This window comes from Hypomesus nipponensis, chromosome 5, assembly GCF_054491055.1.
Source record: "Hypomesus nipponensis isolate SF chromosome 5, ASM5449105v1, whole genome shotgun sequence".
NCBI classification, from domain to species: Eukaryota; Metazoa; Chordata; class Actinopteri; order Osmeriformes; family Osmeridae; genus Hypomesus; species Hypomesus nipponensis.
Window position 1 is genome coordinate 15285001 of NC_140365.1, and position 7500 is coordinate 15292500.

Below are 7500 nucleotides of genomic sequence, written 5' to 3' on the forward strand. Positions count from 1 at the left end.
AGATTTAGCAATTGACAATGCAAGGTAGTCTCTCTCTCTCTCTCTCTCTCTCGTGTCAAAATGAAAACAGCTTCCAGCCCCTTTCATGAAGGACTACTTGTGCATATTGCAAGATGTCAGTTTCTAAGTGAATGAGCAAAAGAGCATACAGCACCTGGTATTCCCAGGCGGTCTCCCATCCAAGTACTAACCAGGCCCGACCCTGCTTAGCTTCCGAGATCAGACGAGATCGGGCGTTGCCAGGCTGGTATGGCCGTACGAAATAAGTTGACAACCATAGGCTACTTATCCATATACAGATTTAGCGATTGACAATGCAAGGTGGTCTCTCTCTCTCTCTCTCTCGTGTCAAAATGAAAACAGCTTCCAGCCCCTTTCATGAAGGACTACTTGTGCATATTGCAAGATGTCAGTTTCTAAGTGAATGAGCAAAAGAGCATACAGCACCTGGTATTCCGAGGCGGTCTCCCATCCAAGTACTAACCAGGCCCGACCCTGCTTAGCTTCCGAGATCAGACGAGATCGGGCGTTGCCAGGCTGGTATGGCCGTACGAAATAAGTTGACAACCATAGGCTACTTATCCATATACAGATTTAGCAATTGACAATGCAAGGTAGTCTCTCTCTCTCTCTCTCTCTCTCTCTCTCTCGTGTCAAAATGAAAACAGCTTCCAGCCCCTTTCATGAAGGACTACTTGTGCATATTGCAAGATGTCAGTTTCTAAGTGAATGAGCAAAAGAGCATACAGCACCTGGTATTCCCAGGCGGTCTCCCATCCAAGTACTAACCAGGCCCGACCCTGCTTAGCTTCCGAGATCAGACGTGATCGGGCGTTGCCAGGCTGGTATGGCCGTACGAAATAAGTTGACAACCATAGGCTACTTATCCATATACAGATTTAGCAATTGACAATGCAAGGTGGTCTCTCTCTCTCTCTCTCTCGTGTCAAAATGAAAACAGCTTCCAGCCCCTTTCATGAAGGACTACTTGTGCATATTGCAAGATGTCAGTTTCTAAGTGAATGAGCAAAAGAGCATACAGCACCTGGTATTCCCAGGCGGTCTCCCATCCAAGTACTAACCAGGCCCGACCCTGCTTAGCTTCCGAGATCAGACGTGATCGGGCGTTGCCAGGCTGGTATGGCCGTACGAAATAAGTTGACAACCATAGGCTACTTATCCATATACAGATTTAGCAATTGACAATGCAAGGTGGTCTCTCTCTCTCTCTCTCTCTCTCGTGTCAAAATGAAAACAGCTTCCAGCCCCTTTCATGAAGGACTACTTGTGCATATTGCAAGATGTCAGTTTCTAAGTGAATGAGCAAAAGAGCATACAGCACCTGGTATTCCCAGGCGGTCTCCCATCCAAGTACCAACCAGGCCCGACCCTGCTTAGCTTCCGAGATCAGACGAGATCGGGCGTTGCCAGGCTGGTATGGCCGTACGAAATAAGTTGACAACCATAGGCTACTTATCGATATACAGATTTAGCAATTGACAATGCAAGGTAGTCTCTCTCTCTCTCTCTCTCTCTCGTGTCAAAATGAAAACAGCTTCCAGCCCCTTTCATGAAGGACTACTTGTGCATATTGCAAGATGTCAGTTTCTAAGTGAATGAGCAAAAGAGCATACAGCACCTGGTATTCCCAGGCGGTCTCCCATCCAAGTACTAACCAGGCCCGACCCTGCTTAGCTTCCGAGATCAGACGAGATCGGGCGTTGCCAGGCTGGTATGGCCGTACGAAATAAGTTGACAACCATAGGCTACTTATCCATATACAGATTTAGCGATTGACAATGCAAGGTGGTCTCTCTCTCTCTCTCTCTCGTGTCAAAATGAAAACAGCTTCCAGCCCCTTTCATGAAGGACTACTTGTGCATATTGCAAGATTTCAGTTTCTAAGTGAATGAGCAAAAGAGCATACAGCACCTGGTATTCCCAGGCGGTCTCCCATCCAAGTACTAACCAGGCCCGACCCTGCTTAGCTTCCGAGATCAGACGAGATCGGGCGTTGCCAGGCTGGTATGGCCGTACGAAATAAGTTGACAACCATAGGCTACTTATCCATATACAGATTTAGCAATTGACAATGCAAGGTAGTCTCTCTCTCTCTCTCTCTCTCTCTCTCGTGTCAAAATGAAAACAGCTTCCAGCCCCTTTCATGAAGGACTACTTGTGCATATTGCAAGATGTCAGTTTCTAAGTGAATGAGCAAAAGAGCATACAGCACCTGGTATTCCCAGGCGGTCTCCCATCCAAGTACTAACCAGGCCCGACCCTGCTTAGCTTCCGAGATCAGACGAGATCGGGCGTTGCCAGGCTGGTATGGCCGTACAAAATAAGTTGACAACCATAGGCTACTTATCCATATAAGTATTTAGCAATTGACAATGCAAGGTAGTCTCTCTCTCTCTCTCTCTCTCTCGTGTCAAAATGAAAACAGCTTCCAGCCCCTTTCATGAAGGACTACTTGTGCATATTGCAAGATGTCAGTTTCTAAGTGAATGAGCAAAAGAGCATACAGCACCTGGTATTCCGAGGCGGTCTCCCATCCAAGTACTAACCAGGCCCGACCCTGCTTAGCTTCCGAGATCAGACGAGATCGGGCGTTGCCAGGCTGGTATGGCCGTACGAAATAAGTTGACAACCATAGGCTACTTATCCATATACAGATTTAGCAATTGACAATGCAAGGTAGTCTCTCTCTCTCTCTCTCTCTCTCTCTCTCTCTCTCGTGTCAAAATGAAAACAGCTTCCAGCCCCTTTCATGAAGGACTACTTGTGCATATTGCAAGATGTCAGTTTCTAAGTGAATGAGCAAAAGAGCATACAGCACCTGGTATTCCCAGGCGGTCTCCCATCCAAGTACTAACCAGGCCCGACCCTGCTTAGCTTCCGAGATCAGACGTGATCGGGCGTTGCCAGGCTGGTATGGCCGTACGAAATAAGTTGACAACCATAGGCTACTTATCCATATACAGATTTAGCAATTGACAATGCAAGGTGGTCTCTCTCTCTCTCTCTCTCGTGTCAAAATGAAAACAGCTTCCAGCCCCTTTCATGAAGGACTACTTGTGCATATTGCAAGATGTCAGTTTCTAAGTGAATGAGCAAAAGAGCATACAGCACCTGGTATTCCCAGGCGGTCTCCCATCCAAGTACTAACCAGGCCCGACCCTGCTTAGCTTCCGAGATCAGACGTGATCGGGCGTTGCCAGGCTGGTATGGCCGTACGAAATAAGTTGACAACCATAGGCTACTTATCCATATACAGATTTAGCAATTGACAATGCAAGGTGGTCTCTCTCTCTCTCTCTCTCTCTCTCTCGTGTCAAAATGAAAACAGCTTCCAGCCCCTTTCATGAAGGACTACTTGTGCATATTGCAAGATGTCAGTTTCTAAGTGAATGAGCAAAAGAGCATACAGCACCTGGTATTCCCAGGCGGTCTCCCATCCAAGTACCAACCAGGCCCGACCCTGCTTAGCTTCCGAGATCAGACGAGATCGGGCGTTGCCAGGCTGGTATGGCCGTACGAAATAAGTTGACAACCATAGGCTACTTATCCATATACAGATTTAGCAATTGACAATGCAAGGTAGTCTCTCTCTCTCTCTCTCTCTCTCTCTCTCTCTCTCTCGTGTCAAAATGAAAACAGCTTCCAGCCCCTTTCATGAAGGACTACTTGTGCATATTGCAAGATTTCAGTTTCTAAGTGAATGAGCAAAAGAGCATACAGCACCTGGTATTCCCAGGCGGTCTCCCATCCAAGTACTAACCAGGCCCGACCCTGCTTAGCTTCCGAGATCAGGCGTTGCCAGGCTGGTATGGCCGTACGAAATAAGTTGACAACCATAGGCTACTTATCCATATACAGATTTAGCAATTGACAATGCAAGGTAGTCTCTCTCTCTCTCTCTCTCTCTCTCTCTCTCGTGTCAAAATGAAAACAGCTTCCAGCCCCTTTCATGAAGGACTACTTGTGCATATTGCAAGATGTCAGTTTCTAAGTGAATGAGCAAAAGAGCATACAGCACCTGGTATTCCCAGGCGGTCTCCCATCCAAGTACTAACCAGGCCCGACCCTGCTTAGCTTCCGAGATCAGACGAGATCGGGCGTTGCCAGGCTGGTATGGCCGTACAAAATAAGTTGACAACCATAGGCTACTTATCCATATACAGATTTAGCAATTGACAATGCAAGGTAGTCTCTCTCTCTCTCTCTCTCTCTCTCTCTCTCTCGTGTCAAAATGAAAACAGCTTCCAGCCCCTTTCATGAAGGACTACTTGTGCATATTGCAAGATGTCAGTTTCTAAGTGAATGAGCAAAAGAGCATACAGCACCTAGTATTCCCAGGCGGTCTCCCATCCAAGTACTAACCAGGCCCGACCCTGCTTAGCTTCCGAGATCAGGCGTGGCCAGGCTGGTATGGCCGTACGAAATAAGTTGACAACCATAGGCTACTTATCCATATACAGATTTAGCAATTGACAATGCAAGGTAGTCTCTCTCTCTCTCTCTCTCTCTCTCTCTCTCTCTCTCGTGTCAAAATGAAAACAGCTTCCAGCCCCTTTCATGAAGGACTACTTGTGCATATTGCAAGATTTCAGTTTCTAAGTGAATGAGCAAAAGAGCATACAGCACCTGGTATTCCCAGGCGGTCTCCCATCCAAGTACTAACCAGGCCCGACCCTGCTTAGCTTCCGAGATCAGACGAGATCGGGCGTTGCCAGGCTGGTATGGCCGTACGAAATAAGTTGACAACCATAGGCTACTTATCCATATACAGATTTAGCAATTGACAATGCAAGGTAGTCTCTCTCTCTCTCTCTCTCTCGTGTCAAAATGAAAACAGCTTCCAGCCCCTTTCATGAAGGACTACTTGTGCATATTGCAAGATGTCAGTTTCTAAGTGAATGAGCAAAAGAGCATACAGCACCTGGTATTCCCAGGCGGTCTCCCATCCAAGTACTAACCAGGCCCGACCCTGCTTAGCTTCCGAGATCAGACGAGATCGGGCGTTGCCAGGCTGGTATGGCCGTACGAAATAAGTTGACAACCATAGGCTACTTATCCATATACAGATTTAGCAATTAACAATGCAAGGTGGTCTCTCTCTCTCTCTCTCGTGTCAAAATGAAAACAGCTTCCAGCCCCTTTCATGAAGGACTACTTGTGCATATTGCAAGATGTCAGTTTCTAAGTGAATGAGCAAAAGAGCATACAGCACCTGGTATTCCCAGGCGGTCTCCCATCCAAGTACTAACCAGGCCCGACCCTGCTTAGCTTCCGAGATCAGACGAGATCGGGCGTTGCCAGGCTGGTATGGCCGTACGAAATAAGTTGACAACCATAGGCTACTTATCCATATACAGATTTAGCAATTGACAATGCAAGGTAGTCTCTCTCTCTCTCTCTCTCTCTCTCTCGTGTCAAAATGAAAACAGCTTCCAGCCCCTTTCATGAAGGACTACTTGTGCATATTGCAAGATGTCAGTTTCTAAGTGAATGAGCAAAAGAGCATACAGCACCTGGTATTCCCAGGCGGTCTCCCATCCAAGTACTAACCAGGCCCGACCCTGCTTAGCTTCCGAGATCAGACGAGATCGGGCGTTGCCAGGCTGGTATGGCCGTACGAAATAAGTTGACAACCATAGGCTACTTATCCATATACAGATTTAGCAATTGACAATGCAAGGTGGTCTCTCTCTCTCTCTCTCGTGTCAAAATGAAAACAGCTTCCAGCCCCTTTCATGAAGGACTACTTGTGCATATTGCAAGATTTCAGTTTTCTAAGTGAATGAGCAAAAGAGCATACAGCACCTGGTATTCCCAGGCTGTCTCCCATCCAAGTACTAACCAGGCCCGACCCTGCTCAGCTTCCGAGATCAGACGAGATCGGGCGTTGCCAGGCTGGTATGGCCGTACGAAATAAGTTGACAACCATAGGCTACTTATCCATATACAGATTTAGCAATTGACAATGCAAGGTAGTCTCTCTCTCTCTCTCTCTCTCTCTCTCTCTCTCGTGTCAAAATGAAAACAGCTTCCAGCCCCTTTCATGAAGGACTACTTGTGCATATTGCAAGATGTCAGTTTCTAAGTGAATGAGCAAAAGAGCATACAGCACCTGGTATTCCCAGGCGGTCTCCCATCCAAGTACTAACCAGGCCCGACCCTGCTTAGCTTACGAGATCAGACGTGATCGGGCGTTGCCAGGCTGGTATGGCCGTACGAAATAAGTTGACAACCATAGGCTACTTATCCATATACAGATTTAGCAATTGACAATGCAAGGTGGTCTCTCTCTCTCTCTCTCTCTCTCTCTCTCTCTCGTGTCAAAATGAAAACAGCTTCCAGCCCCTTTCATGAAGGACTACTTGTGCATATTGCAAGATGTCAGTTTCTAAGTGAATGAGCAAAAGAGCATACAGCACCTGGTATTCCCAGGCGGTCTCCCATCCAAGTACTAACCAGGCCCGACCCTGCTTAGCTTCCGAGATCAGACGTGATCGGGCGTTGCCAGGCTGGTATGGCCGTACGAAATAAGTTGACAACCATAGGCTACTTATCCATATACAGATTTAGCAATTGACAATGCAAGGTGGTCTCTCTCTCTCTCTCTCTCTCTCTCGTGTCAAAATGAAAACAGCTTCCAGCCCCTTTCATGAAGGACTACTTGTGCATATTGTAAGATTTCAGTTTCTAAGTGAATGAGCAAAAGAGCATACAGCACCTGGTATTCCCAGGCGGTCTCCCATCCAAGTACTAACCAGGCCCGACCCTGCTTAGCTTCCGAGATCAGACGAGATCGGGCGTTGCCAGGCTGGTATGGCCGTACGAAATAAGTTGACAACCATAGGCTACTTATCCATATACAGATTTAGCAATTGACAATGCAAGGTAGTCTCTCTCTCTCTCTCTCGTGTCAAAATGAAAACAGCTTCCAGCCCCTTTCATGAAGGACTACTTGTGCATATTGCAAGATTTCAGTTTCTAAGTGAATGAGCAAAAGAGCATACAGCACCTGGTATTCCCAGGCGGTCTCCCATCCAAGTACTAACCAGGCCCGACCCTGCTTAGCTTCCGAGATCAGACGAGATCGGGCGTTGCCAGGCTGGTATGGCCGTACGAAATAAGTTGACAACCATAGGCTACTTATCCATATACAGATTTAGCAATTGACAATGCAAGGTAGTCTCTCTCTCTCTCTCTCTCTCTCTCTCTCTCTCTCTCTCTCTCTCGTGTCAAAATGAAAACAGCTTCCAGCCCCTTTCATGAAGGACTACTTGTGCATATTGCAAGATGTCAGTTTCTAAGTGAATGAGCAAAAGAGCATACAGCACCTGGTATTCCCAGGCGGTCTCCCATCCAAGTACTAACCAGGCCCGACCCTGCTTAGCTTCCGAGATCAGACGTGATCTGGCGTTGCCAGGCTGGTATGGCCGTACGAAATAAGTTGACAACCATAGGCTACTTATCCATATACAGATTTAG

The 7500-nt window shown here is 47.1% G+C and overlaps 20 non-coding genes and 5 pseudogenes across 20 annotated transcripts; all 25 read right to left on the reverse strand.

The window, feature by feature from the left end:
* Positions 1–142: 142 nt before the first annotated feature.
* On the reverse strand, positions 143–261 carry LOC146289861 (5S ribosomal RNA). Its single transcript, XR_014755444.1, has one exon. It is a non-coding gene; the product is annotated as a 5S ribosomal RNA (ribosomal RNA).
* Positions 262–435: 174 nt separating this feature from the next.
* On the reverse strand, positions 436–554 carry LOC146289862 (5S ribosomal RNA). The gene has a single exon (XR_014757793.1). It is a non-coding gene; the product is annotated as a 5S ribosomal RNA (ribosomal RNA).
* Positions 555–740: 186 nt separating this feature from the next.
* Positions 741–859, reverse strand: LOC146289863 (5S ribosomal RNA). The gene has a single exon (XR_014756835.1). It is a non-coding gene; the product is annotated as a 5S ribosomal RNA (ribosomal RNA).
* A 174-nt stretch (positions 860–1033) lies between these two features.
* On the reverse strand, positions 1034–1152 carry LOC146289864 (5S ribosomal RNA). Its single transcript, XR_014756836.1, has one exon. It is a non-coding gene; the product is annotated as a 5S ribosomal RNA (ribosomal RNA).
* Positions 1153–1330: 178 nt separating this feature from the next.
* On the reverse strand, positions 1331–1449 carry LOC146289865 (5S ribosomal RNA). The gene has a single exon (XR_014757472.1). It is a non-coding gene; the product is annotated as a 5S ribosomal RNA (ribosomal RNA).
* A 178-nt stretch (positions 1450–1627) lies between these two features.
* LOC146289866 (5S ribosomal RNA) lies at positions 1628–1746 on the reverse strand. The gene has a single exon (XR_014755445.1). It is a non-coding gene; the product is annotated as a 5S ribosomal RNA (ribosomal RNA).
* A 174-nt stretch (positions 1747–1920) lies between these two features.
* Positions 1921–2039, reverse strand: LOC146289867 (5S ribosomal RNA). Its single transcript, XR_014755446.1, has one exon. It is a non-coding gene; the product is annotated as a 5S ribosomal RNA (ribosomal RNA).
* A 182-nt stretch (positions 2040–2221) lies between these two features.
* Positions 2222–2340, reverse strand: LOC146289868 (5S ribosomal RNA). The gene has a single exon (XR_014757108.1). It is a non-coding gene; the product is annotated as a 5S ribosomal RNA (ribosomal RNA).
* Positions 2341–2518: 178 nt separating this feature from the next.
* LOC146289869 (5S ribosomal RNA) lies at positions 2519–2637 on the reverse strand. Its single transcript, XR_014757794.1, has one exon. It is a non-coding gene; the product is annotated as a 5S ribosomal RNA (ribosomal RNA).
* Positions 2638–2827: 190 nt separating this feature from the next.
* Positions 2828–2946, reverse strand: LOC146289870 (5S ribosomal RNA). The gene has a single exon (XR_014756837.1). It is a non-coding gene; the product is annotated as a 5S ribosomal RNA (ribosomal RNA).
* A 174-nt stretch (positions 2947–3120) lies between these two features.
* On the reverse strand, positions 3121–3239 carry LOC146289871 (5S ribosomal RNA). Its single transcript, XR_014756838.1, has one exon. It is a non-coding gene; the product is annotated as a 5S ribosomal RNA (ribosomal RNA).
* A 182-nt stretch (positions 3240–3421) lies between these two features.
* On the reverse strand, positions 3422–3540 carry LOC146289872 (5S ribosomal RNA). The gene has a single exon (XR_014757473.1). It is a non-coding gene; the product is annotated as a 5S ribosomal RNA (ribosomal RNA).
* Positions 3541–3732: 192 nt separating this feature from the next.
* On the reverse strand, positions 3733–3841 carry LOC146289873 (5S ribosomal RNA; annotated as a pseudogene).
* A 186-nt stretch (positions 3842–4027) lies between these two features.
* On the reverse strand, positions 4028–4146 carry LOC146289874 (5S ribosomal RNA). The gene has a single exon (XR_014757109.1). It is a non-coding gene; the product is annotated as a 5S ribosomal RNA (ribosomal RNA).
* A 188-nt stretch (positions 4147–4334) lies between these two features.
* Positions 4335–4443, reverse strand: LOC146289875 (5S ribosomal RNA; annotated as a pseudogene).
* A 192-nt stretch (positions 4444–4635) lies between these two features.
* Positions 4636–4754, reverse strand: LOC146289876 (5S ribosomal RNA). The gene has a single exon (XR_014755448.1). It is a non-coding gene; the product is annotated as a 5S ribosomal RNA (ribosomal RNA).
* Positions 4755–4930: 176 nt separating this feature from the next.
* Positions 4931–5049, reverse strand: LOC146289877 (5S ribosomal RNA). The gene has a single exon (XR_014755449.1). It is a non-coding gene; the product is annotated as a 5S ribosomal RNA (ribosomal RNA).
* A 172-nt stretch (positions 5050–5221) lies between these two features.
* Positions 5222–5340, reverse strand: LOC146289878 (5S ribosomal RNA). Its single transcript, XR_014755450.1, has one exon. It is a non-coding gene; the product is annotated as a 5S ribosomal RNA (ribosomal RNA).
* A 182-nt stretch (positions 5341–5522) lies between these two features.
* LOC146289879 (5S ribosomal RNA) lies at positions 5523–5641 on the reverse strand. Its single transcript, XR_014755451.1, has one exon. It is a non-coding gene; the product is annotated as a 5S ribosomal RNA (ribosomal RNA).
* A 173-nt stretch (positions 5642–5814) lies between these two features.
* On the reverse strand, positions 5815–5933 carry LOC146289880 (5S ribosomal RNA; annotated as a pseudogene).
* A 188-nt stretch (positions 5934–6121) lies between these two features.
* On the reverse strand, positions 6122–6240 carry LOC146289881 (5S ribosomal RNA; annotated as a pseudogene).
* Positions 6241–6428: 188 nt separating this feature from the next.
* On the reverse strand, positions 6429–6547 carry LOC146289882 (5S ribosomal RNA). The gene has a single exon (XR_014756839.1). It is a non-coding gene; the product is annotated as a 5S ribosomal RNA (ribosomal RNA).
* A 180-nt stretch (positions 6548–6727) lies between these two features.
* On the reverse strand, positions 6728–6846 carry LOC146289883 (5S ribosomal RNA). The gene has a single exon (XR_014755452.1). It is a non-coding gene; the product is annotated as a 5S ribosomal RNA (ribosomal RNA).
* Positions 6847–7018: 172 nt separating this feature from the next.
* On the reverse strand, positions 7019–7137 carry LOC146289884 (5S ribosomal RNA). The gene has a single exon (XR_014755453.1). It is a non-coding gene; the product is annotated as a 5S ribosomal RNA (ribosomal RNA).
* Positions 7138–7337: 200 nt separating this feature from the next.
* LOC146289885 (5S ribosomal RNA) lies at positions 7338–7456 on the reverse strand (annotated as a pseudogene).
* Positions 7457–7500: the final 44 nt, after the last annotated feature.